The sequence below is a fragment of the Eulemur rufifrons genome, chromosome 2, assembly GCF_041146395.1.
Source record: "Eulemur rufifrons isolate Redbay chromosome 2, OSU_ERuf_1, whole genome shotgun sequence".
Taxonomy (NCBI): domain Eukaryota; kingdom Metazoa; phylum Chordata; class Mammalia; order Primates; family Lemuridae; genus Eulemur; species Eulemur rufifrons.
Window position 1 is genome coordinate 98,407,815 of NC_090984.1, and position 27,632 is coordinate 98,435,446.

Sequence of the window (27,632 nt, forward strand, 5' to 3'; positions counted from 1 at the left end):
AGAGATTTTGGTGGAGAAACAGGAATAGCAGGATACGATGCAGGTCTAACGCTGTGAAAGGGTCTGAGGAGGGAGGAGACACAGACAGGGAGAGTCCCACACGGCAGCTCAGTTCTAAAAAAATTTTGGCCAGGTAGAGGGGAACTCCTGGAACAAAGCCGCCTGCTGCACACGTCCTGCGTCCAGTAGGAGCAGGTCTGCACCAACGTGCTCCCGCCGTGCTCACTGATTGGCTGGGAGTGGTCGGGGGCGGGGCCTCAGTGTGACCTGTTGGGGGCGGGGCCAGAGGGCGGAAGTTGGGACGCTGGGTCTAGTGCGCCCCCAGAGGCGGAAGGTTTGAGCTGCGCGTTTTCCTGGGTGCCACAGCTTCCTTCCACAGTATACACAGACTCAGAATAACACCGCCAACGCTCCCACTGCCAAGATGATCACTGAAAAGAGTTAAGATGTTTTTGTACCTGCTCTCCCCATCACACCACCCCGTTATAAGAATACTTCTACGGTATTTGCGGTGTCAGAACATGGGAATCGCATAATATTCTCTCCTTTTTAACCCTCTTTTAAGACGTCTGCATTTTTAGAAATCCTTCCGTCAGGGTAAAGTTACACACACCCTTTCCCTCTACTAGCTCCTATGCCCTTGCTGGAATCAGTAAAACTTGAGCCGATTTCAGGGTATCCTTTCTTGTTTGAGAAAGGATCTGTAATTCTGACTGTAACACAGCCTGGTTTCTTATACTGCTCTAAGTAAAATGTAATAGATTCAGGACACTGAGACATTTGGCCTCACATGTGACCTCAAAGCCCAAACTAGACCATCCAGAGTTGATGTGACAGCTCAGTAAGTGGAAGCGCCCAGCTTCCCATGCTGGGGTAACTCACACCCCAGGGCCCAAAGCAGGGGTGCAAACTCTGTGTTCATTCTTTAGCTAAAATAGAAGCTCCTTCCGCAACCCACAGACATCAGGAGAGTGGAAGGGCCAGGGGCAGAGTGTGGCTTAACCTTTCTGCTGTTAGAGGCACTTCAGTGGAAAAGTTTGAGAAGCATTAATCTATATATAGCTCAGGTATTAGAGACAGTTTTTCAGCTTTTAAAGCATAATTTAAATAACAATAAGTGAAGATGCATAAAGAAGCTGGTGCGGCAGAGCAAGGCAGAGCAATTATTCCAGGAGCACAAGCTTTAATCTGGGATTTGTATCTTCCCTCCTCTTCCCTATTCATGGCCCCAGAGTCTTCACAATAAGAAATGGTTCTGTAAATCAGTTAAGTACACAGAGACAGCTCCAGGCAAACTCACATTAGTGAGAAGCAGCCCATTGGGAGTCCAAGATGAGGGCCCTTGGTGAGAAAGTGTCACTGAACTTTTTGATAATTCACCCTTGGATGAATATGTGGAAAAGTTACATAGAATTTCCTTGGCTTCTGGTGTGAGAACCTCTGATTACCCTTTTCTCTCATTTCCTGGATCTTTACCAAAAAACGAATGATGCTGGCCTTGCAGATGCTGGTAGTCTGGTTCAGTGTGCTTGCCAGGCTGCTGTGGAGACTGCTGTGGACACTCTTGGTGGGCAAGGCAAGTCTCCCCTGGCAAGGGGTCAACAACTATGCAGGCAGAGAAACCCATGTTCAGTGCAACCATGTCCACTCCTGGTCTGAATCCCATCCTGCCCCTTAGATTTAAGAAGAAGAAAAAGGATAAACAAGCAAATGGGCTTTGGCTCTTGGTTTCTCCTCTGGACTATACTCTTCCCACTCAAACCAGACACCTCCCACCTGCCAAGAAAAAAAATCTGGTGTTAAAAAATAATCAGACTTGTAAAATAGAACATGGGGTGATTATTTTAATTACAAGAAGATTTTTCATTTTCCAAGAAGAGCATTTGCCAATAGATTCCTTTAAATAACCAAGTCCCTTGGCATGTTTAAAAGGAGATGTGATTGACAATGGCATGGCGCATGTGCAGCTCTTTTGAAAACAGATCCCAAATGTGTCATTGGGGTGGCCTTGCCAGATGAGGACAGTGCAGATCCAGGTGAACCAAGGTTGCATTAAAATAGCACTTCTAGAATCAAAGGAAAGAGAAATCATCTATGAACATCCAAGGCTTGTTTCAAGTGTTATAAAACCAGGCTGTGTCCCTATCCTTTCCTCTGAAACCAATGCTCGTTTAATTCAATTCAGCCTGCAGTTGCAGTCTAGTATAGGAGCTAAGAGTTTAAGCACTGGAAGTCGACTGCCTGTTAAGTCCCAGTTATGCCACTTACTAGTGTTATGACTTTGAAGAAGTTATTTAACCTCTTGAGCCTCTGTTTTCTCACCTGGAAAATGGATTGACTTAAGAATTAAACATGGTAATATAGTAAATATAATAATATATGTAAAACTCCATCTGCCTCATGTACTAAATTATTAAATACTTTTAATAACTGTTAGATGAGCAGAATGCCATCCCTCAGGCCCAGCAAATAGAGGACAGATGTCCTCTTCTATTCTGATTACATGGTCTACGAACCAGGAGAGGACTCGATACAGCTTCTCCTGATATCTCATTAGCACTGAGAGAACAATTCTATATCAGTGAGACTAAATTGCTATTCTCAGCTAGTATCTCCTTGAATTTCAAATAATCAATATTAAACAACTCATCCAGCACATTAATTTCTGCAGGGCACAAATTCTTCCAAGTGATGACTCCATGGAGATGTTTGTTAATTCAAATCAGAAAATCTTCAAGTGATATATCAAGGCTTTTCTATGATTAGAACAATTGAAAATAATTTTTAAAAATTATTTTTTAAAATGTCCTCATTAAAATTATTTCTGCTGTAACCTATAGCAGTCATTCTCAAAGTGTGGTCCCTGGATCAGTAGCATCATCTGGGAACTTATTAGAGATGCAAATTCTTGGGTCCTACCCCAGACTTATTATAACATAGCAATCTGTGGTTTAATAAGCTCTCAGGGGTGATACCGATCCATAGCGTGGATGGGATATAGATTCATGCTTCCCACTGCACACCCCACCTCCTCCATTCCTGACAGATGTCATTAATGAAGCTGAGCATCCTTCCCATTGAGTCTGGATGAAATCTCAGAACCCTTTTCAACACAGTGCCCAAAGTCACTACAAATCAGAGCTGGCATGTCTGGTCAGGGTATGGTGCTCTGAGGTCTCAAGTAAGCATTCATTCAATTACTTGAATTTCTCTTGGAGGAAAATCATGGCCCTACCTAAAGAGGTTAGGAGACCATCAGGACGATAAGAAAATAATTTATATTTCTGAACTTTTATAACCAAATAACACTCCTGACACATGTACACCCAGTCACTATAGCATATGAAATTTCCCTCAATTAGCAACACAGGCACAATGTCTGCAGTGCAGGCTCTTGCCAGAGAGCTCAGCCCCAGTGTGAATGCCATTCAAACTGTCAAACCTTGTTAAATGCCTAATTGAGATAGTATGAAAGGTGTATGCTGTCTACTTAATTATCTATTATATTTCTAGTTATTATAATATGCTGCATTTTGTAAAAAGCTAGACCACAAAAAATTTACAGACTATGACCAGATTACCTTCCTCCCTAGGCTGCTGCTCTCTCCAAAAAAAACCTGTCTTTAAAAAAAAGACTTTGAGATGACTTTCAATGGGACATATATGCAATAAGCCAATGAAAGAACAAAACAGAAAATCAAAAGTTTGCAGAATTACAGGGATGCACATATACCAGGTCTCTAGGAGAATATGGTCCTTGTGGTTAAGCGTTCTTCTTAGCTCGAAGCTATAGAGGAATAGGGTGGGTTAAATAATTCCCATTATTTGGGTAGAAGAAATTATTTCCATTTTTCAGATGAGACTCTTTCCTGAATATAGATACCAAGAATCATACATGATTTTACCATATGTGCTTCCCTGTTATTCTATAAGTCTTCTAAATTTCTCCTTTTGCTTCTTGTGTCTGAAACCTCAGGCATCAATATTCAGTGTAAATTGGCCATAGAGCATGAGATCAACCCATATTCAGACTTGTCCTATTTTATCACTGTCTGTTATTGTGGTTCATTATTCAATGTATGAAACTTTCAAAAGTTTCTTTTTTAAAAATGAAACTTCATTTATCTTTTACCATAGTGCCTAATATATTGAAATTAACTTGCTACAAATCTTCATTGAATTAGGTTACTTCCTAAATATCGTTTTTGACAGATGGCCACTGCTGTTAGTAACAGCAGTTGACATCCTGGGAATTTAAATATTCAAAGCAATTCAATAGGAATTTATTTAGTAATCTATTATGTGTCATAAATGGTGTGGCCTGAGCTTCAAAGCATGCTGGGAGCTCCCAGATGGAAAAAGGACTCGAGCTGAAACCAGCAAGGACCGCAACCCAATCCTGGCCTAAGTCCAAAACCAAGAAGTCTGATCTGGTAGAACAGGACATGACACAGGGCCCCTGAGCAGCAGACAGCACTAGCTCTTAGCGGGCAGTCTGAGTCCATAATCAGGGACAACTCTTCAGATTGCTGGAAGTTATAATTGGCCGCATGACAGAGAAAGAGACTGGCAGAAACCAGGTGAATTCGTGGCTTCTATTCATGGCTGAACTTCAGTTCTAGTGGCAATCTGGAGTGGATACTAACTGGTTGGGGTACGGAGGAAGGCTGTAATGGGATGTATGTGTTGCTGGCCAAAGACTAATTTTATCCCCAAGCAAATTAGGCCTTGAGTATAGGGCTACAGATGATGTTCGTGCTCCACTATGGCACACCGTTATATGTGCCTCCAGCATCCGGGACCTCTTTCTTCCTTCTTCCTTGTCCTGGGCAGCAGTAAGCTCAGGCCCAGGCAGTGGATTATGAAAGGACTAAGCTGGTCATAGCAGTCCCATTGCCTGACTTCTTAGCCTCCTTGCAGTAGTCGGTGCTATGTGATCCAGTTGCAACCAATGAGACAGAGGAGAACTTTGCCAGAGATGCTTTTGAGAAAACTTTTGTTTTTCTGTTAAAAGGCAAAGAACTGGCATAGCCCTTTGCCCCTTCTTCCTGACTTGCCTGCAAATTTGTAACCAGCAGGAAAAGGCCAAGTGAGTCACAGAGATGCCAGCTCTGCCATCATTGCCACTAAACTACTGCCAGCAGCCACATGTGTCCCAACTGCTGCTATGTAAGAATCATAACCGCCTTTGTTTAAGCCATTGACAGATATTCTGTTATGTAGATAAAAAAGCATTCTTAACTAATACCCCCACTCACTATAGAGACGGAAATTCTAACCATCACCACCTTCAGAGTCTGTGTGGCAGAGGACAAGAACTGACATGGCATCCTGTGCTGGGGCCAAAGGCCATGGAAAATGGGTGGCAGTGATCCTGGCTTAAGGACCTTGTGATTTCATTCAGGAGAGCAGACTCAGGACATGATCTGATCAGATCCCATCTGAGCTGTTTACTCTAGTTCAGAAGAATGTGCTTTAAGATGGACATTACCTAAGATTAGCATAGGATAGTTAAGACACTGGAAAACTGTCATGGAAGAAATGGTTGAAGTAAGAGAACTCTAGCAACAAGAATGTTGGTATATGGAAGGAATTCCTACATTAGGTCTCCTTAATGTAGGAATTCCTTCATTGTGTACTTCACTTTTACTATATGAGGTGGCAGTTTAGTGGGCTCTAGACATAGCTGCTACCAGTCTGTGTTCTAGCCCATATAAGCTATATGATCTTGACAAAGCTATTAAACCTCACTACCTCCCAACTTCTTCATCCTTCAAATGGGGACAATAATAGTACCTACCTCATAGGTATATGTAAAAAATAAACGAGATAATCCATGGAATGCCTGTAACACAGTACATAATAAATGCTATTTGTATTACTTTGAGAAGTAAAATACATGGACTCTGGAGTCAGAATTCCTGGGTTCAAATCTTCTATTCACCATTTACTGCCCATATAACCTCGACTAAGTCTCAGTTTCCCCATCTGTAGAGTGGGGGTAATGATAGCACCATTCTCAAAGGAGGGTTGTGACAATGAAGCAAATAGTGCATGTCAAGCACTGGGCACAGTCACATGCCCAATAAGTGTTGGCTATTGTTATTATTAGCTACACCCTGAGCAATATAAAAGGTGTATAAGACCTACTTATTATTCTCAAAATGCTTATTATTTTAGTTTCTAAAAACTGATGAGAGAATTAAATATGATGTATGTGCATGAGGAGAGCAGGGAGGGAAATAATCGCTGAGGATGCGAAGGTGAGAGAGGACACCATGGAGCAAGCTGAGATTACGGTGGGCCGTCTGTGATGGGTAGACTGGGGATACTGGAAGGCATGGAGAGAGGACAGAGGATTATCATAGTCTTTCATTTTTAGGAGACTGCTTTATACGAATTATTTAGTCTTCCTTCTCCTAGCCTCATCTTCCTGGAATAAAGTGAATATTTTAATAATGTGATTTAGGAAAACACATGTGAAATAGTTTAGCCCTTATTTCATAATTGCTCATCCAAACAAATCTAATGATATTTTAAAGATCATTTGTACAATGCACAGTTCAGATCCTGACTAAACCAAGAAATATATAAGAATGAAAAGTCAAAGAGTACAGGGACTGATACTAAGAACCACTTGGCATTCATTCTTGTATATAAATCATGTTTAGCAATGATGATGATGACAGAGATACATGTAGCACACGGGTGCTAGATTTTTTTTTCCCCTGATGACATAGGAATTCTGCTTTTGGAAAGGAATCCATCAAAAGTTCTTTGAAGCCAACAAAGAAATTTCTGTCTCTAGAATGAGGAATGCTGGCTTCAAAGGCTGCAGTAGAGGACTCAAGGCTTTTCCTAACTTGGCCATCGCTATGTTGCTGACCTTATCTCCCCACATTCTTCAAACACCCGCAGACACTGTTGCTGGGCCAGTTCCTTGAGGTCTCCTGAAATGTATCCTGCTCCCATATGGGGCTCATCACCAGCCAATGACTGCCAGAGAGTAGGTGCTCAAACACCACCGGCCAGAACCACACCCATTTCTTATATATGCTGTTTTGCCAGCCTGGAACCCTTTTCTTTGACATCTCTGTTAAGCTAAAGCTAACATACTCTACGTGATGCCTTTTTCTACCAAGTGAGTCCCTCCTTTCTCTAAACAACAGCATTTGTCATTTGCATCACTGCTGGGAACAACATGTGCTTTTCAACCACTGGGCTCCTATGGCCACTTCTCTGGTCCCAAACCCTCTCATGTCTTCCTTTCCCTTTTCCAGTATGATCCAGGTGTTCCAGGCTGAGAGAGCAACATGGGCAAAGCCCAGAGATCCAAGAGAACATGACATTCAGGGAATGGTTTGTAGGTCAGTGATTTTGATGGCTACGTCCCTCAGAAAACATGCCTAAAAAGCAGAATCTAAACCAGTTTCTCCATAGTCAAAATCTTTACCATACTTTTGCTTCGGGAACAAAGTAATCAATTACAGTGTGACCATATTCTCTGGGATGCTTGCTAGAAATCTCAAACCTTACACAATTGTGACATATCAATCTATTAAGCTAAGTGTCTTCATACCTAACAACTCTGCTTCAGGATGAGGCAGCATCCTAGCTAGAAGACTGCGGAGCTAGAAACATTATCTTCCATTTCTCCCAGGAAGATGATGCATGAATGCTCTGCCTCTCTTGTATGATCCTAACACTTTGTTACAAGGGTAAGTCTTCCCTGACTTGTGATTGGCAGGTTTGCCAAGGGTGATAACTGGCCTAACTACTTGCCTTACAGATGAGAACTGAAGTCATCTGGAATTTATCTCACTGTCACTAAGCTCTGACTACAGTTTCTTCTTAGCATGCACTAGAGCTATTCCTCAGAGAAGTTATCGCTGCCATTTATTTTCCCTTCAAACATTTCAAGCTTCAGCTTCACATAACAATTTGTTTGCATGCCAGGTGTTGTTAGATAAACAGACATTTGAATGATGAGCAAGTGGAGAGTATTAGACAGTGGATTTTCTCTCTTTTTTATTTAAATTATCTCTTTCTAAAAATTATTTCTGGTTTCACTGATGTCATTGCTTTGGAGGATTACTTAAAGATTGTGCAGGCCGGGCGCGGTGGCTCACGCCTGTAATCCTAGCACTCTGGGAGGCCAAGGTGGGCGGATCGTTTGAGCTCAGGAGTTCGAGACCAGCCTGAGCAAGAGCGAGACCCCATCTCTACTAAAAATAGAAAGAAATTATATGGACAGCTAAAAATATATATAAAAAAAAAATTAGCCGGGCATGGTGGTGCATGCCTGTAGTCCCAGCTACTTGGGAGGCTGAGACAGGAGGATCGCTTGAGCTCAGGAGTTTGAGGTTGCTGTGAGCTAGGCTGACGCCACGGCACTCACTCTAGCCTGGGCAACAGAGTGAGACTCTGTCTCAAAAAAAAAAAAAAAAAAAAAAAAAAAAAGATTGTGCATAGGAACTGTACAACCATATTGGTTTCTGCTCTAGGCTGTGGACTTCTTAGGAGGGGGTGTGTTAAGTTTCCTCTGTATTTCCAGAGTCTCACATTGAGCCCAGTCCTTACTATATGCTCTATAAACATTTGGTGGACAAACTGTGTGATGGATTAAAGACGGTCATATAGGCAGGTGATATAATTGCCAGACTGATAGAATATGGCAGAAATGATGTTGTGCCAATTTCTGGGCCAGGCCTTAAGAGACTGGCAGCTTCCACTTCCTGTCCTTTAGGACATTTTCTATGGAAGACCTCCTGTGTAAGTCTGGCCACCCCAAGACTGCTTTGCTGGAGAAGGCAGTTAATGGTCTCAGCGGAGTCCAGCCTTCTATCCACCCCACCAAGGTGAATCCTCCAAGCTAGGAGCAGAATACCACTTGGAACAGAAGAATTGCCAGGCTGGGCCCTGCCAGATTGCCCTGACCCATGAAACTGTGCAATGTAATAAAACAGTTGTTGTTTTAAGCCTCTTAAATTTTAGAGTAATTTGCTTTACAGCAATAAACCAGAACAAAATCCTGAAGGAGGCTCCACATATACTACTCAGCGTACCATTCAGAGATCCACTTTTGTACTCATAGCTACTAGTCACCTGACTAGAGCAGGATGGTACACATGTGAGAAGAGTTGTGTGCACTACAACTCTTTAGCTAGTGACGGCCAATAAGTGCTGTTTCTCATTTTCTGTGCTCCTGGGCAGCGTAGGCCAGAAAACCAGACCAACTTCAGGACACAGAGATTTCAAGTAGGATTATATCTAGCATTTGCCACCGAAGTGCTAGATGTAATCCCTCATGATTCTTTCTTCTGATTATCAGAAGTATTAACCACTGAATAACACTAACATTTCTAATGGAATAGGAAATTAGAGATAAGACCATTGTGATGATGGAGTAAGAACCACCAGATTAAATGAACATAAAGACAGAGGGTAGATGCATTTCTTTTCTTGTCCTAATGGTAAGTACAGAGAAATATGGTTGCAAAAAGTCAGAAATGTAGGTGGCATGAAGAATAAGGAAAATCTGAACAGACAGGGAAGGAGGGTCAGTGAAAAGTCATTCATTCTGTGTGTTTAAATTTCTGATGCAAGGGACCAGAAACATGTTACTGGCATTTTAAATTTTTCTAAAAAACAACTAAAAGGAACAACTCAAAAATAAAACAGTGATAAGATAATGGTTTAATATGAAAATCCTTGGGCGGCATATTAAGAAACTTCAATTTCAGTCCCAACACCTGGCAATTGATTTAACTTATTCTTAACTCTGTTTTCTTGTTGTAAAATGATACCGCTCTGCTTTCTTCATGGAAATTACGTGGGTTGAATTGCAGGAGAGGAGATGAAAAGTGGCTCAGAAAGAAAAAGAAATAATATACAATTACTAAATAGTACCAACTCTTGGGAAGTTTGGAAAAGAAAAATCTTCCTTTTCAAACACATGACCTCTTTTTTAAAATTAAGGTAAACAAATCATTCTTTTATTATTATATAAATGCTGATTATTAAATGTATATATTAATAAAAAATTAACTGTGATTGCATAATGAAGGGCAAGTAAATGCATCAGCCAGATATAGAAACAGCAACATTATCTCAGAAGAATTCACCCTCTAGACTGACTCTGTTGCATCTTGGGATGAATGTAATCCTGTGAAAATGTACAAAATGTGAGATGAAGGCCAGACCAGCCGGAAATCAAGTTGTACTCCCACCTCTGTGGGTTGGGAGTACAGAGGAGGCCCAGGAATCAGCACTGTCAAATCAGTGGCATGGGTTGAGAGCAGCAGTCCTGGGCCATCAGAAGGGACTTCATAGTCTGGTAGTTAGCTGCTATCACCCAGCAAATACATACTTAAAAGGAACTGCCATTTCTATGCTGGAACCCACCCCAGACCAACGAAATCAGAGTCTTTGCACCAGGGGTGAGGAATCTCCATTTTAACAGGCACCCTGGGAGCTTTCACTGCACGTGCCGTAGTTTAAGGACTGCTACACTCCCTTGCACAATGTGACTGTCCACAAATGTGCCACGTTCACCCTATCCTCTCAGATCCTTTGTTTGCTTTTTGCCCCTCCAAGGACACTCCTCCCTCTTCCACCTTCCTCACCCTATGGGCTAAGACGCACTGGCTTTATGGGGCTGTCCCCAACTTCTTGATCTCTTTTCCATGAACTCTAGTTATGCTACTTAATCCTATCTTATCCTATTTTGCAACTACTTTCACATGTATAGTAAATCCCCCTTTATGAATTAATTCCATTAATTCCTGCCCAGGACAGAAAGACCCCACTTTAAATAGTTGCCCTCTCTGACAAGACCTGTCTCCTAGCCATCTTTTATTGTTAAGTAAGTACTTTTGCTTCTTGTCTTCCAAGACAGAAGAGAGGGTGGGTCTTAGAGCTTTGTAAGGGCAGAAAGGCCCAAGGAGCAGATGTCTTCCAGAGAGAACTGGCAAGTCCTCACCTCACCCCACCATTGCACTGAACTTCATTGATTAGACTTCAAGAAGCACCAAATTTCTTCCATCACTATCGATTGTTTTGTTTTTTTCCTACATTATGCCCCTCAGCATCAAAATCAATGTAAACTGAAGACAATGTTTCTGTCTTCTCCCCAACTATGTGATAATATTAAGGGCTGAAAACTAGTCTTATGCCTCTTATGCAACTCCTTCACCCTATATGTTTATCATTGTCTGCCCTCCCTCTTCCCTGGGAACTGCCACCCCCACAGTCTTGTCATGGACCCTCCATGCCATTTTATGCAAAATGCCCCCAGACTCCTGGTCACAGCTGATTGGTCTAGAGGTGGGCAGCTGATTTAACTCTGGGTCAGTCAGGTCCTTTTCTCCCCATGTATTTTGCAAAATTGGAAGATGTCTCATTTCAGAATGAACCCAGGAAGTATTTGCCTTATGTGAAACAGGTATTTGCCTTATGAGAAAACTGTTCTGCAGAAAGAGAGAAGAATGCTATAGAGTCAGATAAAGAGGGAGGAGCATGTGAGTGATGGAGAGAGTTTGGATGGGACTCTATTTCTATTCCTGCGTATCTTTTGGAACTCAGAATTTTCAGAATAAAGTCCTCATTTTGCATTCAGCTAGTTCTGGAGGCTTCAGGGAAGTACGGAAAGAGAAAGAAGACAAGGGAAACGGGTGTTGTGGATGGCTTCTAGGAAGCCAACCCACAGGATCTAACAAAACATGTATTATCTCATTTCATCCTTAAAATAATCGTGTGTTTTTAAAAAGCAACCATCATTATCATTCCTGCTTTCAAAGTTAAGAAACCAAGGCTTAGAGAGGTTAAGTAACTTTTCCCAAAGCCACTCTGCTGCTAAGCCTGGAGTGGATGTGGGACTTGAGGCCAGGTCCCTCTGACGCCATCTGCACTGCCCTTGGGTGAAGACCAGTGGGTGTGACACCGAGGGCTCTATTCATTCTCACTCCCCTACTATCTAGCCAGGCTAGGAGTATTTGAATGAATTCTGTAAGCCAATCCTGCATCATGGATCTTATCCCAACCACACATACTTGGCAGGGACTGTGATTTGTGCTGCCCTCTAGAGGAAGTATGGAACGAGTAACGCGTAACTGCCCAGCAGCCCAGGGCCCTAGATAGAAGCTGGCTGTTCTAAGAGGTTCTAAGAGGGAGCAGCTGGGTGCAGCAGACCTGAGCGTTCCACTGCCAACTAGAGCAGCTGGCATGGGCTGGCTGTGCCAAAAGCAATGATCGAGATCCACTCTAGCTGCGCCAACTACAGCCACCACGAGAGAGCAACGGGAGGCGTCTGTGAGCGCTGCTCAGAGATCTTCGTCCCTCTGCATCCTACCAGCATGAGCTATGGTCACCCCTGATATCTCAGATGGCCTTGTAGAATGCGGGTGATGGTAAAGGACAGGAGACGTGAGGGGAAGGTAGAGATTATACTACAAAGTGGGGAACTGATGGGAAAGGACAGAGGTTCAGGAACTCTGAGCAAAAGTCCAGATCTCAGATTCTTTACCAGGAGCAGATGGACCCCTGAAAGTGCGAAACACATCAACGTACAAACGTTTGGTCTAAAACAATGGCCTCAGCCCTCTCCTTTTTCATTTAAAGAAAGAGAAGTCTAGAAAAATTAAATAACTTACCTGAAATGACTCAGCTAGTTAAAGACAGTCTGAGTGAGAGTACAGAATTCAAGCCTGCCTTGGGGGCTAGTAGGTTTTCCTCTACTCCACTGGGTGACATTTTTTGTGTGTGTAGCCATAGGATAAGTAAAAAAGCACATGGAGTGGCCTTGGCCTTTTCTCATGCCTGAGTAGAGGTACTCATCGCTACTCCCCCGATGAAAAGAACAAGTAAAATTGAAAAAAGCTTTTAAAAGCTTCATCTCTGATAAGTGATTTTTGTGAAATTCAGGATGAGTGCTGAGCTGTTTAAAGTCCTAAATATATGTGACCTATCAGCCTATTCATTCTTCACTCTTTTCCCTTAAATTAAGGCTATGATGACTTTAATATTCCAGCCAGGCCCCCCCGCAATGCTCACAAAGAGAAACCCTCGTTACACAAGTTTCCTGTACTTGAGAACATGCAGAGTGTGATTTCTCCTGCAGAATCTCACGAGCCCTCCTTGGATGCTGCAAGGCAGCTGCAGCTCACGCACCACTGCAGCTCCTGGGTTCTTGTGAACTTCGCCTCAACTCTGGCTGCCGGTGGAACAAGCCAGACGGCCTCAGCCCACCACTTCCAAGTCATGAGTGAGCCTCTTTTCATTTCTAAGGATTTTTAAAAAGACTCGGGAGTAGAGAGGCCTTTTTCCTCCCACCTTACTTCCTTGATGTCTTCTCTACCATGAAATCTGATGAAAGGAATAAAGGGGCAAGGGTTGGTTGGAAAGGAATTTCCAGCTCCTAAGAGAATATTCAAGTTAAAACCGTGCAAAGAGCTTCCTGAAAGGAAATATTATTGGAGGGATTAATAAAAAATTTTGAAATGGTTCAGAGAAGATTTTTTTTAAAAATTATAACTGGAATAGTGTGTGCTGATGCCTACATATTATAGAAAAAGGTCAAAAGGACTGGCAGGCCAGAACTTTTAGTCCTTTGGGGATTTTTAAATTAAAAAAATTTTTTTTTTTTTTTTGTAGAAATGAGGTTGCACTATATTGCCCAGGCTGGTCTTGAGCTCTTGGCCTCGAGTGATCCTCCTGTCTCAACCTCCCAAAGTGCTGGGATTGTAGGCATGAGCCACTACACCCGGTGATTTTTTAAAATTTTGTTTTATCCATGTTTACAAGAGAATTATCTGAAAACCCAGAAAAGGCATGAGTAGCTCAATGGAAAATGTTTCAAAAGAAGATACCTATGAGAAGGAAGGAATATTTGTGAGGGTGCTTGTTAGTAAAAATGTTGTCTAAATGTAATACATTAGCAAACGATAAGCTATTGCTTGCCACATTTATGACTCGAATTCTGACCTCTTCTCCAACCCATAGATTTCTAAAGCTCATGGTTTTAAGTGTCCTGTGCAACCTAAAGGCAAATTTGTATGTTCCCACCTTGCTGAAAATCCCTCAGTGGCTCCCTTTTGCCTACAAAATAAAGCCCAACGTCCTTGTGACCTGTCCTCATTTTCTCTAGCTGACGTTGGTGCCTAAAACCTGGATTGCCTCCCTAACCTATGCCCCTATGTCTTCATGGCTCAACAAGCTCCCACAGGTTTCCAAATAGCAAGGTGCTTTCTTCCCTTTCTGAGATCAGATAAAGCCTGGTAAGGAATTTTGCCACTCTGTCAGGATAGGAGCTCTGATTCCGCTTTGCTGGTAGACTTCATTCTGTCATTCCACATTTATTGAGCGCCTACCTGTGTCAGGAACTAGGCTAGGCTGTCAGGATTTAAGAGGAAACAAGACACATATGCGACCTACGAAGAGTTTACACACCTGAGTAAACTCTGTTTATTAGTTTTCTATTACTGCTGTGACGCATTACCACAAATCTGTGGCTTAAAACAACACAGATTTATCATCTTACATTTCTGGAGGTCAGAAGTCTGAAATGGGTTTCACTTGGTTAAAATCAAGATGTTGGCAGGGCTGCATTCCCCCTGACGTCTCCAGAGGAGAATCCATTTCTCTTGCCTTTCCGGCCCTTAGGGGAAATGTCTACATTCCTTGGTTCATGGTCTCTTCTCCCATTGCCAAAGCTGGCAGTATAGCATCTTCAGATCTCTCTCTGACTCTGTTTCTGTGGTCACGACTCTGTCTCTAACTCTGATCCCCCTACCTCCCTCTAATGAAAAACTTGTGGTTACACTGAGCCCACTCAGATAATCCAGGATAATCTCCCTATCTCAAGATCCTTAACTTTATCACATCTTCAAGTGCTTTTTGTCATGTAAGGTAGCACATTCACAGGTTCTGGAAATTAGGACATGGATATCTTGGGATTCGGGGAGTAGATGTGTGTGTGTGTGTGTGGGGGGGTGTTATTCTTTTATTAAAACAGCATTATGTGTTCATTCAACAAACATGCTGAATGCCTACTATGTGCCAGGCAAGGTTCCAGGTGCTGGGAATATAGCAGTGAATAAAGAAGACATACAATTCCTGCCCTCAAGATCTTATATTCTAGATGGTCTTGAACTCCTGACTTCAAGCAACCCTCCCACCTCAGCCTCCCAAAGTGCTGGGATTACAGGTGTGAGCCACCGCACCCAGCTGTCTAGATGGGATATAGACAATAAACCCGCAAACAATTAAATAGTTTGTCAGAGAGTGATCAGGATTCTAGAGAAAACAAAGCTGGTGAGGAGCCTGGGGGGTGTGAGATTGGGGTGATTGCTGGTTCATAAAGAGCACCTGTAACAATCAAGGTTCAGTTAGGACAACAGAAGCTGGTCTTGGTAATTCAAAAGCGGGAATTTAATACAGGGGAATTTAATACACAAGGGATGGAAGGACTGAGAAGTTAACTAGAGTTATGAGGCAACCCAGAGATTCTTAACACCAGGAAGCTACTACCACCCTTAGGCTGCAGGTGTTACCAGAGCCAGTGGAACCTGGCGCCATGGAGGAGATGCACCTGCTTCTAACACACTGCCCGGGGCAGAGACAGAGGAGGACAAAGGCTTTGGCTTGCCCCTTCCATCCGTCCAAATTCCTGTTGTGCCTCCTGACAGCTGAACTCAGCTGAAAGCCTCTGACAAGGGAGCCTGGGAGATATGCCCCGTGGGGGTGAGGCCCCCTGCAAGATAGGGCAGGAGAAGAGAAAGCACCCGAGAGCAAGCAGACCCATGACCAGCACAGTTACATTTTTACAGACATCTAAAGGAACTCCAAAAGGGAATCATGCAGATATCTGGGGAAAGCTTTCCAGGCAGAGGGAAGAGCAAATGCAAGGCCTGGAGGCAGGAGAGTACCCACTGTATTCAAAGAACAGCAGAGCTGCCACTGTGGCTGGGGTGGAAAGAGGGAGGGGACAGAGGAAGGAGATGAAAGTCATAGGAAATACAGTTCTCTGAACCAGAAAATGAACTGGGGCCTTTTCTAAGAGTGAGGAGAGAAGCCCTGGAAGGTTTTTGAGCACAGAAGTGACGTGATCTACTTACTCATGCTCCTTACTTTGCATACTGTGTGTAGAACAAATTATTGGGGGAATGAGCAGAAGTAGGGAAACCAGCCAGGGAGACCAGGAGGAAGACTTATAATCTGGGTGGCAAATGGCTTGAATCAGAGAAGTAGAGTTGCAGTGTGTGGAAAGTGATTGGATTCTGCACATACTTTGAAGGACGGACCAACAGAATTTGCTGATGGTTTGATGTGAGAGAAATAGAGGCATCAAAGATGACTTCAAGACTTTTGCTTTGAACAAAACCCTCTGAATCTCAGGGTGCCCTTAACTGAGATGGGGAAGACTGCAGTAGGGAACCAGCTTGGGTGGGGCAGATACCTGGAGCTCAGGAGGGCACCAGTTTTGGGGGAATACTTGGAGCTCATCGGTTTTAGACACATGAAGTCTGAGATTACTAGTATCTAACCAATCGGAGATGTTGAGTTAAAGATGATATGCAAGTCTGGAGATGGGGGAGACGACTAGACTGGGAGTAAATTTGGAAGTAGTCAGCGTATAGATGGTATTTAAAGCCATCAGACTGGTGAAATCACCATGGAGTGAGAAGAGACCACAGAGAGATGTCCAAAGAATGAGTCCTGGAGCCTCCTATGTTTCAAGGCTGAAGACTGAAAAGACCAGAAAAGGAGAAGAATCACGATAGACTCTTTGCCCAGAAGCCAAGTGAAGAAAGCGTTTCAAAGGTAAACATGATTGAACTCTCCCCTGCTGCTGAGGGGTTCAGCCAATTAAGGATGGAAATTGAGCACAGATTTAGCAATGAGGTAGTCACTGATGAGCCTGAGAAGACCTGTTGCCATGAGCGGTGGGAGTGAAAGGCTGCTCAGAATGGACTCAGGGGAATCTAAGGAGAGGAATTGAAAACTGGAAGGGTGGAAGAGCCTTTTGAAGACTCCAGTTGTGAAATGAAGCAAAGGAAGATGTGGAATCTAGGAAACATTTTATTTTTTACCACGACAGCTATTATAAGCCTGCTCGTAAGCCCGTAGACGTGATTGAGTAGAGAGAGAAAATTTGCTGATGCAAGAGAGAAAGGGAAAAATTGCTGAATCAATATCCCTGAGTTAGAAACAATGGGACTAGTACACAGATTGAGCGAGGTTAATCTTGGCTAAAAGCACTGAGAGTTCATCACAGGTGACAGGAAGTACAGAAGAGTATGCAGACAGATGCAGGTAGGCCGGTAGCCAGAGTGGTAGGGAAAGAGTGTGTGTTCAGTTCTCTTCTGATTGCTTCTATTTTACCAACAAAAGAAGAAGTAAGGCCATCAGCTGGGCATAACAAGCAGCGGTCTGATGATGAAGGAGGAGAGGGTGTGAAATAGTTCTTTAAAGAGGAAGGGAGTGGACTGGGAAGTGTTGCTGTTAATTGATTAACATAAAATGTTAATTGGTTTTAAAGTAGTCGGTGTTTTAAACTTGTAATAAATACTATTATACAAATGAGAGAATGGGTGTGTTTTAAGGAACCCAGTATTCCAGTAGAGTTACATCAATCAAACAAAAACAATGAAACCCTAAAAGTGAAATAACATTGGATATCATTTAATCTTGGGTGATTTGGAGGGCACTTTGGACCTTTTAATGGTTCAGAGTTATCTTCCTGCATATTAGTTAGCAATGCCCTGTAGATGTATAGCCAGGAACAGTAAGTTCTGAATTGACTCATGATGGGCCAGATGAACCAGATTTTAACTGTAAAACATGCAAATATGAATCAGTGTTTATAGCATTAAAAAAAATATATAAAATTTCCTCACTTGGTAGTCCTCTGTGTTAAAACTCATTCTGTATTTGATGTGTTAGGGTGTTTTGTTGAGTAGAAGTAAACAAGCAGAGAGAAATGAATTCACTTGCTTTCTAACCAACTACTAGCAAATAGGGAGGACTAACATAGTAAACGACTAGATGTTGTCCTCGCTAGGAAAGGTTACATATCGTGTAGGGGAATGGGTTGAGCATAGATGGGTAGAAGAGCCAGGAGAGAGAGTGGGCAGAAAGTGGGTTGACATCTAGTCTGTGCTTGGCAAACTCTCTGTTCCCTCTTTCCCTCTTCTGCTATTATTCTGAAACCCCAGGAAGGTCAGGAGGATACAGTGGAAGTGATTGACCCAGAGAATGTGCAGTTGGAAATTCAGCTTTGGTGGATTTCACTTATCTCCTTCAGAAACTGGGATGAAAGTTCTGCCAGCAGTGATGGGTAAACAGTAGCCCACGGCCTTGAAAGAGCAGTTTTAGATCCCTGGGACAATTTCTACTATTCTACTATGCCTGAAGATTAGGGAAGTTATCTTGTAATTTGAGGCCTGCCTGAAGATTAGGGAAGTTGTCTTTGTAACTTGAGGCCAACACCCATCTCTTGAGCCTCATAAGAAGCGTTGAAGAAAGTTAATGGATTTGGCTAGCACTTGGGTCAATTATTTCAAATGGCTATCTGGGAGTCATAAAACAGGTGGAACTGAAATTACACTGTGAATACAGATTGGCAGTCATCCTTTAAGGGCAAAACTATGTTAAAAGTTAAGTTAGAACAAATGAGTAACAACTGACTTTGAATATTTTGCTATGTTATGAAAGACGGTTCCTTGAAACAGACTCATAGGATTGATGGTTATGTTCCATTTTGCTTCTTTGTAAAAATGCGATATTAAACATATCAGTCTATGAATTGGAGGCCCTTCCTTCCTTCCTTCTCTTCCTCCCTCTTTCCTTTTTATAGCCATTTTGGGAGTGTGGATGTATTTAGTTTGGGTCTTTGGTTTGAATCAGCATATTTATTAAATAACAAGGAATCTGTTTTGAGTTAGTGTAAAAACAAATCACGAACAATGGATTCCCTTTGAAATTACCGTAACATGGTCAATATTTTTGTTGTCTTTGTAGTTGAGACAAGAGAACCTAAAATAAAATTGCCAATATGTAAAAAAATTGTCAACATGTAGCTGAACTTTGTGAAACTGATCTACTATAAAATGAAAGACTTATTTTTCTTATTGTTTGCTGTAAAAGAATGTTATTTATTGGAACTTTTTATAGGTCTAAGAACTATAGAATTTTAAAGCTGTAATAACCTAACATGTGGGCCACCCCCTCATTTTAGAGATGAAGAATCAGATTAAGTAACTTTTCAAGGAGATACAATTATTAATGGCATAGAAGAATTTAAGCCTTAGTTTCCTGACTTTGTGTAGTAACTCTTACCATTGTGTATAACTTAGGTTTCTAATATTAAAAATTTCACTGACATAGGATTTAAGCTCGCAAGTAACCTAAGGGTCCTAACTGCCTATTCTTCATATGCTTAAATTCATGTTTTAGCTTTCTTGTTCTGTGGGAGTGAGTTAAATAATGGTTCCCCATATTAATGTATAGGAATTTTAAAAATTGAGATATAATTCACATACCATAGAATTTATTTTTACTCATCCATTTTGAAATCTAAAGTTTAAGCTTAACTTCTATTCACAGTATCCATTTTATTTAGGTAGTGAGTATGTAAACACCCCCACAGAAAAGTTTCTACAATTAAAAGAAGAAACAGGGCATGAGAAAATTTCATCTTCATCCTTAATAGCACTTTGGAGTAGGTATAAAGGCATCTGAGGATGCTTAATGTTTTTTTTTAATGCTTTGACCCAACCATGGTGGCCTATGCCTGTAGTCCCAACTACTCAGGATGCTAAGGTGGGAAGATCGCTTGAGCCCAGGAGTTCCAGACAAGCTATAGTGACTATGATCGCCCCACTGCCCTCTAGCCCTCCTGCCTGGGCAACAGAGTGAGACCGGCCGCCCCCTCTCTGGAAAAACAAAACAACAAACTGCTTTGTGTCCCTGCCCCCATGGCGAATAGGGTTTTTATGAGACAAAGATGGAGAAAGGAAGGATTATAACCATTGAAAAAGACATGGTGTGAATAGAAATGGGAGGGTAATAGAGTCAAAAACTTGACTGTGTAGCGGAAACTTATATTTTCTAAGCCTAAGTACTCTCCAGGGTAGGACGAAAGTATGCATGGACTTTTGCATTCACTTAAAAAAAATAGACATTAAGCAAATACCTGCTATGTACCAAGCCTATGGAGAACAGGGAAATGACTAAGCCAGATCCTCAAGGAGCCCAGTCTGGTGGGGCCTGTATGTGGAGTGGGGCTGCAGGGTGGGGGTGTTGGAAAAAGGAGGAGGGAGGGGACGTATGGCGTGGGAGGTGAGATTAAAAGGGAAGGTTGAAAACAGAATATATGGTAGAAATTTAGGGGTACAGATTTGCACTGGCTTCTATGGCAGAAATCTGCCCCTGAACCTCTTAAAAATTAACCTTATTTGCCAAATTTGGCCAGATATCATAATGCCAGTCTTCTAAAGATGCTCTCTCAAACAGGCTTAAAAATCCTCCTTTTGCTACCACCCCCGTTTCCCTACCACTAGGGCGTCGAGCTGGGAAGGGGGCAGGTTGAAAGCTGCACCCACGTTTGCTGCCTCTGCTCTCTGCAGGAAACAGGAATCCAGGGCTTTGCCGTCGTCATAGCAACCAGCAGTTCTGCGGTCCTCCACCCTGCTCAGACTCTTTTCGCTTCCCCCGCCCGCAGGGCCGAGCTGCCGCTCCTCTCGCGAGACTTGCGCGCAGCGCTGAGCTGCTCCGCGGTGATCTCACCCGAGACTTGGGGGGAGGGAGGAGTGAAGGAGGGGAAGGGATGGGGCGGGGAGGGGAAGGGCTAGCGCGGCGCCGCAGCTGCCGGCAACTTTGTGATCGAGTTTAGTGCGTGCGTGAGCAAGTGATCGAAAAGTCAGTGTGGCGCCGAGTCCCCGGGAGGAGGGTCCCCGGGGATGGCCAGGTCTGGGTCCCAGAGGCCGCCCTTCCCAAGCCACTCCATCCCCATCCTCCTCTGTGGCTCCCTCCCCATTTCCTTTCCCCTACGGTCCTCCCGGCTCTTCCCGCCGCGGTCTGCAGTTACCTGTCCCCTCCCCCCCTCGGCACGCACCTCCCTTCCCCCCCCCACCCGCGCCCACCCCGGGTCTTCGGACTCCGGACCTCGCGCCGTCCCGCACTAGCTTCCTGCGCCGGCCACCCCTCTGTTCTTTCTCCTGGGGGCAGGCGGGCGGGATGGGGGGCGCTGAGCCTCGGGGGCGGCGCGAGCGGGGGCCTGGGCGCCTAGACAATAGTTGATGCCCGAGGACAGGGCACTCAGCCTTCCACGCCTCCAGGAGCTCAGCCCCTGCCGGCTGCGCGCCAGCCTGCATTCCGGGTCCCCCTTGGAGCCAGCCTCGGGACTTGGGCTGATTCCGCCTCCTCCTCCCCCGGGCTCCCCTCTGATCGGCGATCGGCGCTCGCCCGGGCCCGGCCTCGCCGCCTGCCGTTCTCCGCAGAGGAGGCGGCGAGTGAGCGCGCGCCGACCGTCTACGCGGTTTCTCTTTCTCCCCAGGGGGAGCGCGCGGCGGACGCGCCTGGGACGCGCGGCTGCACCCGGAGGTCGGGCCGAGCGGTAAGTGGCCCCCGCGCCTCGGGTCCTGGTAGGGGAGCGGGGGTGCTGGACTGCTGACAGCTCCATGCCCTGTTTCTGGCCGGGGCTGGGTCCGGGGCCCGGAGCAGGACACCGGGAGGCGGGTTAAAGTTTGATTTCCGATCTGGTGGCGTGCTGATAGCGCAGGCGGGCGGGGGCGAGTCCCGGCTCCACCGCGCCCGCCGCGCGTGCACGCATGCACCTCGGAACCCGAATCTGCACAACTACCCAGCAGGCGCCTCTGCTAGAGGCCAGGAGACCCGCGTCCCTGTCCAAGGGGCTGCGCCCACCCTGCAGCACTCGTCTCCACCGGGCGACCCTTCCCCTTCGGTCACCTGGGTGAGCGCTTTGCAGGCTGTGCTGGAGGGGACAGGCCGAGTGGTTTGATTGTGGGAAAGGGAGAAGAGCAGCTCGGTGCCGGAGGCTGCTTAATTTCTCTCCCCTGGGGGTCTTGGGGGAGTGAAAATTTGGGATGCTCTAACCTGCTTTCCTTGGAGCATGTAAACCTCGAGGGGGCTGGGGAGGCGTGAGGGAGCTGCAAAAAGAACTTTTCCTCCTTCGCTCCATCTGTTTCCAACTTCTCTCCTGACCTTAAAGGAGATTTCCGAGGCTCTTAAATCGCTCCACGGCATTTCTAAGTGGACAAGTAATCGTGTTGGGCAGGTTGAAATTTCATCGGGGCTCACCGTTTGGGAAACAGATTTGGGAAATGGTTCACTTTCAAGGAAGATGTTTGACTGAATCGTTGGCATTCGTTTTCTAAGGGAAGCGTTTGGGGACTGATGGCTCCTAGACTGCATTTACCTTATAGATTTTATTTTTCGTAACGAGTAGTTTAGAGGCAGCATTCACTGAAATTCATACTACCTGCTAAATGATTATATATTTCTAAACTAGAGCTAGTGATGCGATGCAAATTTCAGAGTAGAGGTGTCGACTTTCCTGAGGTTCCAGGTCTATCTGGATGAACTGGGGCTGGCGTTTCCTCTATAAAGCAAACCTTTCATGTTGAAACTCTGACTCAGACTCTTAAAGCCATTGTTTTTTATACGGGTACTCTGTGGGAGTTAAGTGTCAACTTTCTCCTGTTTTCTCATATGAAGTATTCTTCCAAGGCAAAGATTCTCCGACTGAAATCTTTTGGAAAAGTACAAGATGAAGTCCTAGAGAATCGCTTCCTGCAGCCAGTTTAGTAACAGTATGTATTTTGTATATAATCCTGTGTTAACGACTTTTGACTTTCACTTTTCTCCTTTTCATTTTTTGAAAGCTGCAATTAAGCTACCTTTACCAGGATGAAAAAAAAGATGATGAGATAATGTAGAGCAGTGGTAATGGCAATAGCCTCAGCTAAAAGGTTTAAGGAAATCAGTTTATGGTCACTGATGTGTCCACTATTAGGCGACATCCCAGTTATTAACTAGAATATTAATATTTAAAAAATTTTTCCCATGGAATAAATTATTTATACTAAGGCATTAGCAATTAACAATGCATTTAAAATGACTTGGGTGATGGTTTGCACATAAATGGTTCGAGGCAAAATAAGAGATTTTAGGGGATGAATGGTTTTATGTCACTGACAACTAATTTTCTTATCTCATTAATGCTTAAGTAAAGGACTCTTGAAGTTGACTATCATTAAATTTCTCCAGTTGACTGAGAGAACAAGTTTGGCAAGTGGCTCAAGACAGTCAGTAGGTGTTGCTGTTGTGAGCTTCTCTGCAGTTCCTGGTTCTGCTCCTTGAGTTTGAGTTACAATTCTGGTACAGTGAACTTTTTAAATCTGAAATATCAGGCAATAATAGTTGTAATTTCATTGTGGGATTGTATGGCAAGGTTGACTTGAACTCTTGGTAATAATTCCAAAGCATTTCTGAAATTTTACATTGAGATTCATCTAACTCTTTTTTTTTTTTTTATTATCTTTTAACTAGTGTTTTCTAGCTTTTTTATTTACTTTGCTTTTGCTTTGCATTAAGTGTGTAATTTTGCTGTAGTGCCCCCACCTGGATTTTTTTAGCAACCTTTAAAAACAGCTTCTAGTAATTTTATTGAAGTCATCAGTTGAGGATTGCTTGAGATTAGCAGTTTTGTAGACTTTGGGGGATCTTGGTTGACTGAGTTGAGATGTGTATATGTTCTCTGTTAAGTTGCAGTTTGAATTTTTTAATAAGTGACTGTTTTTTTAAATCTCTGAGCTGTGAAACAGGATCATGGGAAAGCGGAAATGGTTTAAGAGTACAGATTCTTTGAACCTGTCCAATTTAGTCGAAAGTTTGTAATGATTAATGGTAACATGATTAGGTGCCTCTTGTCAGTCCTCACCATTGTATTATCATTTGTATTAGTCCATGTCAGTGCACAAGGGAGGCATAAATGTCCTGAAGATTTTCAGGTGACATCTCAGATTTGAGCCTTTTGGTTCACTGACCAAATTGAGCTTTCTCTGGGAAAGGTCAGTAGACTCATCCTCATGATAAAGAGCTAGAACTCTGACAAAGCATACTTCTTTCTTCCTTTTGGCTCAAATCATGGAAGTTCAAATCTCAGAATAAACTCAGAAAAAAATATTTCCCCCCCCCAGCATCCCTATATTCCTAACCTTTTGAGATTTGTGGGAGTCACAAAATATTTATTGAGTGCCGATATCTGGGAGGTGTGCTGTTGGTTTCTTTGATTCCAATCATAAGCAAAAGAGTGTTCCTGGCCTCATGGAGTACTCAGTGTACCCATTTGTAGTAACCTTCCCTGGTTTGGAGTTATAATACCCTGCTGCCTCCATAAAGGTTTTGCATGTCAAGCAATTATTTTTCAATTTTAACTTAAAAATTTTGAAATACTGTGGCCCAGTATTTGTCCTCAGAAGGTCTGGGTTTCAGATACCTGCTCTGCCATTTTCTGGCTGTAAGAGCTTAAAAAATAATTGAACCTCTTTCTGAACTTCACTGCCTTTTTCTGCAGAGCTGGGCACAAAACTTGCTTCACAGCTTTGCCACAAAAATTAATGAGAATATATGTATGAACGTACTTTGTATACCATAAACTCTTATTTACAATTGCATTTGCTTACTTTTTGATAAACAGATTCCTGGATTGTCGGAATTGGAAGGGATTTTGAGCATAAATCATTTGGCCCATCTTCTCCATTTTACAGATGGGAAAACTGAGGCCTAGAATGTTGAAGTGACTTATTGAAGGTTATGGAACTAGTTAATGATCAGGCAGTGATTGGAAGGCAGGTTTCCACATTTAACTGTATTCCTTTGTTTTCTGTTTTTTTTTTTCCTCTCTTACAGTCTGTTAAAATTTGTTCACTACTTTTTTTTTCTTCCACTTAAGTGTTCAGTGTTTACTAAATGACTACAGTGGGGAAAAGGAAAACTTAAGGAAGCAAACAAAATCTACAGTAAGGTTGAAAACCATGAAAACAACTATGATGGAGTGTTTGGTAACTAGACTTTGGAGTTACTGAAATTACAAAGTTATGGAAAAAGAAATTATGAGTTAGAGTTTTTATGTGGTAGCGCCTGTCGGCTTTTTTTAAAAAAGAAGTCTTTATTAATATATACATAATATATTTATATGTTCTTTAGAAAAGCCAAACTCAGTTTATTCTTGTTCCCATACTTTTCCCCTTTTTAATCTCATTTCCATTTGCAAAAGAAAGAAGTTATACATTCCTTGCTTATGGAACAGTGGCCAACTAAATTTTAGACCTCCCTCAGTGACGTGTAAGGGTTGCCAGAGGTTAGGGGCTGAGGGGTCAGTCAGGTGCAGAGATAAATCAGGATCTGTTTTATGTATATATATCTATAAAATGTTGTAGGAACTTCCGTTGAAAATGGGACTGATTTATATTGAACCACCCTACCTTCCACTGCAGTAATCTGAGCCAAGAGAGAAGAAACATCCCTGCCAGTTGGGTGACTGCCCTTTAGGTGAGGGGTTCTCCTTCTTCCTGGGAGGGATAAACAGTATAGTATTCTTTCCATGCTCGCACAGAAGTTTGGGTCTTGTCCTACATATGGGACTATGTGACACACTGGTGTTCCACTATCACTCGAGATTGGCAGTCCAACTTTCTATCCGTGCTGCGCTTCTACTTTTCTGGTATGGAAAATAAATTGGCTGCATTTAACTTTTGCTTTTAGTTTTTTTCTATGTCTAGCTAATTAAAAACAAAAACAAAACCCACACAGTATATGACACTTCATTTTTCAAAGGTTATCTGTAAGTTAATTATTCTCAGCTCATTTATTCTTTCGGTGGGCTTTTGATGAGCTCTGGAGTGAGTCATAGAGGCTTGCAGGGATTCCCTTGCCTCTGGATCTCTTAAACGCAGATGATTTGAGTGAGCGACAGAATAACACAGCGTGATTAGCTTTGTGATCATCAAGGTTCGGAAAAACCATCAGGGTGGATCTTTCAAGGGTAGAGGAACCTGTGCCAGTCCGCGTCTGTTTTTTCCTTTCATTCTAACCTGAAGAGAGTCAGATAACACCATTTGCAAAGAGAACATGAGTGTTTTCTTAAAGATCTAGAGGGATGACACCAAATGACATGGAGGGATGTCAGGAGTTTGATTAGCTGGACCTTAGTGAGTAGCAGGGTGTTGGTGGGTGTGCCACAAAGCCAGGCAAAGCCATTTGTCTTTGCCTCTGGAGGTCTGAGATGAGAATTTTCAGCCTGTAGACTTCTGATTTGTTGCTTGTCATGTTACACTAAGTTCTCCCTCTAATTAAGAATGTAGGATGTCTAACTTTAAATTGTGGGAAACAGGCAATTACATAATGTTAGAGTTCTCTTTTTCCAATTCAGGAAAGACAGGAGAATGTATGCTCCTTGCGATGCCAGCTTGGGGAGGGAGAGTGGCTGGCTCGCATAACTAGGGGTTACTCAAAGGCAACTTGAGCAGACAGGACAGCCAGCGCCGCTGCCATTGGATTCCTTTTTTCCTCTCTCCTCCCGCAGGATAGATCTAGGTTAAATGAATTTCACAGACAAGAAAGTTTATTTTGGTTATTTCTCTTCTCTTTCTACTTTTTCCATAAAGGCTTTTACCAAAGCTTTGAACGGGTGTAGTCATTGATTGTTTCTGTGGTTCAGTGTATTTTATAATGAGTTCCGAGCTGCTCAGAAGAAAGCTATTGAGAAGTAAAACCAAAGGGCTCCGTGTTGAGTGATCATGTTCCTTGATCATCAAGTCTTGACTGTGATCAGTGTCTTTTACTTTGGCCCCTATATTATCTTGCTGTAATTCATTTTCTTCATATTCTAACTTATTTGTCCAGGTGGGAATTCTAACTTGATTTATTGTGAGCTCTTTGCATTTCCTCCAACAGTCTCTAGTTCCCAGAATGGATTGGCCATTTGTTTGTATAGGTTTCTTTTCGGTTCTTGATGTTCTCACAGACGAAGCTGATAATAGTAGTGTCCCATGCCTTCAAGAAGAGGCAATCTACTTATTAGTTGCCTGTAAGATATGTAACTATAAATTAACAGGATTTTCTGAAATTTTTACCAAATTTGACTCATATTCCTTGCTTCATCTGTGCTATGTGTGCCTAGGAAAAAAAAGGAAAGTCAATATTTTCCCATATTCTTGCAAGAAGCACAGGGCTGTGACTTGTCTGTCTTATGAAGACTTTTCAGAAACCCTTGAAATGAGGGTTACTGTGTAGTTGATGTAACTCCTTCCTCTTCCCTAATCATTCTTCTAGATGTTCCACTGAAGACCTCAGAAGGTTCTGCCTGTATGCTTTGCCAGAGTCTAACTTCTTGTTGGCTGGTATTTGATGTGTAAAGAGAGTGCTCTGTGTGTGTGTGTGTGTGTGTGTGTGTGTGTGTAGGGGGGGTGGGGTTCACTTTGACTTGTAGCTCAGAGTGTGCTCTTGGGAAACCCTTTAGGAAGCCTGAATGTGGTTCCTAACCCTTGTCTCTTTTCCAGTTTGAGAAATGCCTGTGGTTCTTCAAAAAGTCTCGGGGTTGTTTTATACTT

The 27,632-nt window shown here is 43.1% G+C and overlaps 1 protein-coding gene across 1 annotated transcript in view; it reads left to right on the forward strand.

Annotated features, from left to right (window-relative positions):
• The first annotated feature begins 20,855 nt into the window (after positions 1 to 20,855).
• SIPA1L1 (signal induced proliferation associated 1 like 1) overlaps positions 20,856 to 27,632 on the forward strand; it is a 355,295-nt gene continuing 348,518 nt past the window's right edge. The window contains exons 1-2 of the mRNA XM_069488451.1: positions 20,856 to 20,916; positions 21,554 to 21,613. The gene's annotated coding sequence lies outside the window, so the exon portion shown is untranslated. The remainder of the gene's footprint in view (positions 20,917 to 21,553; positions 21,614 to 27,632) is intronic.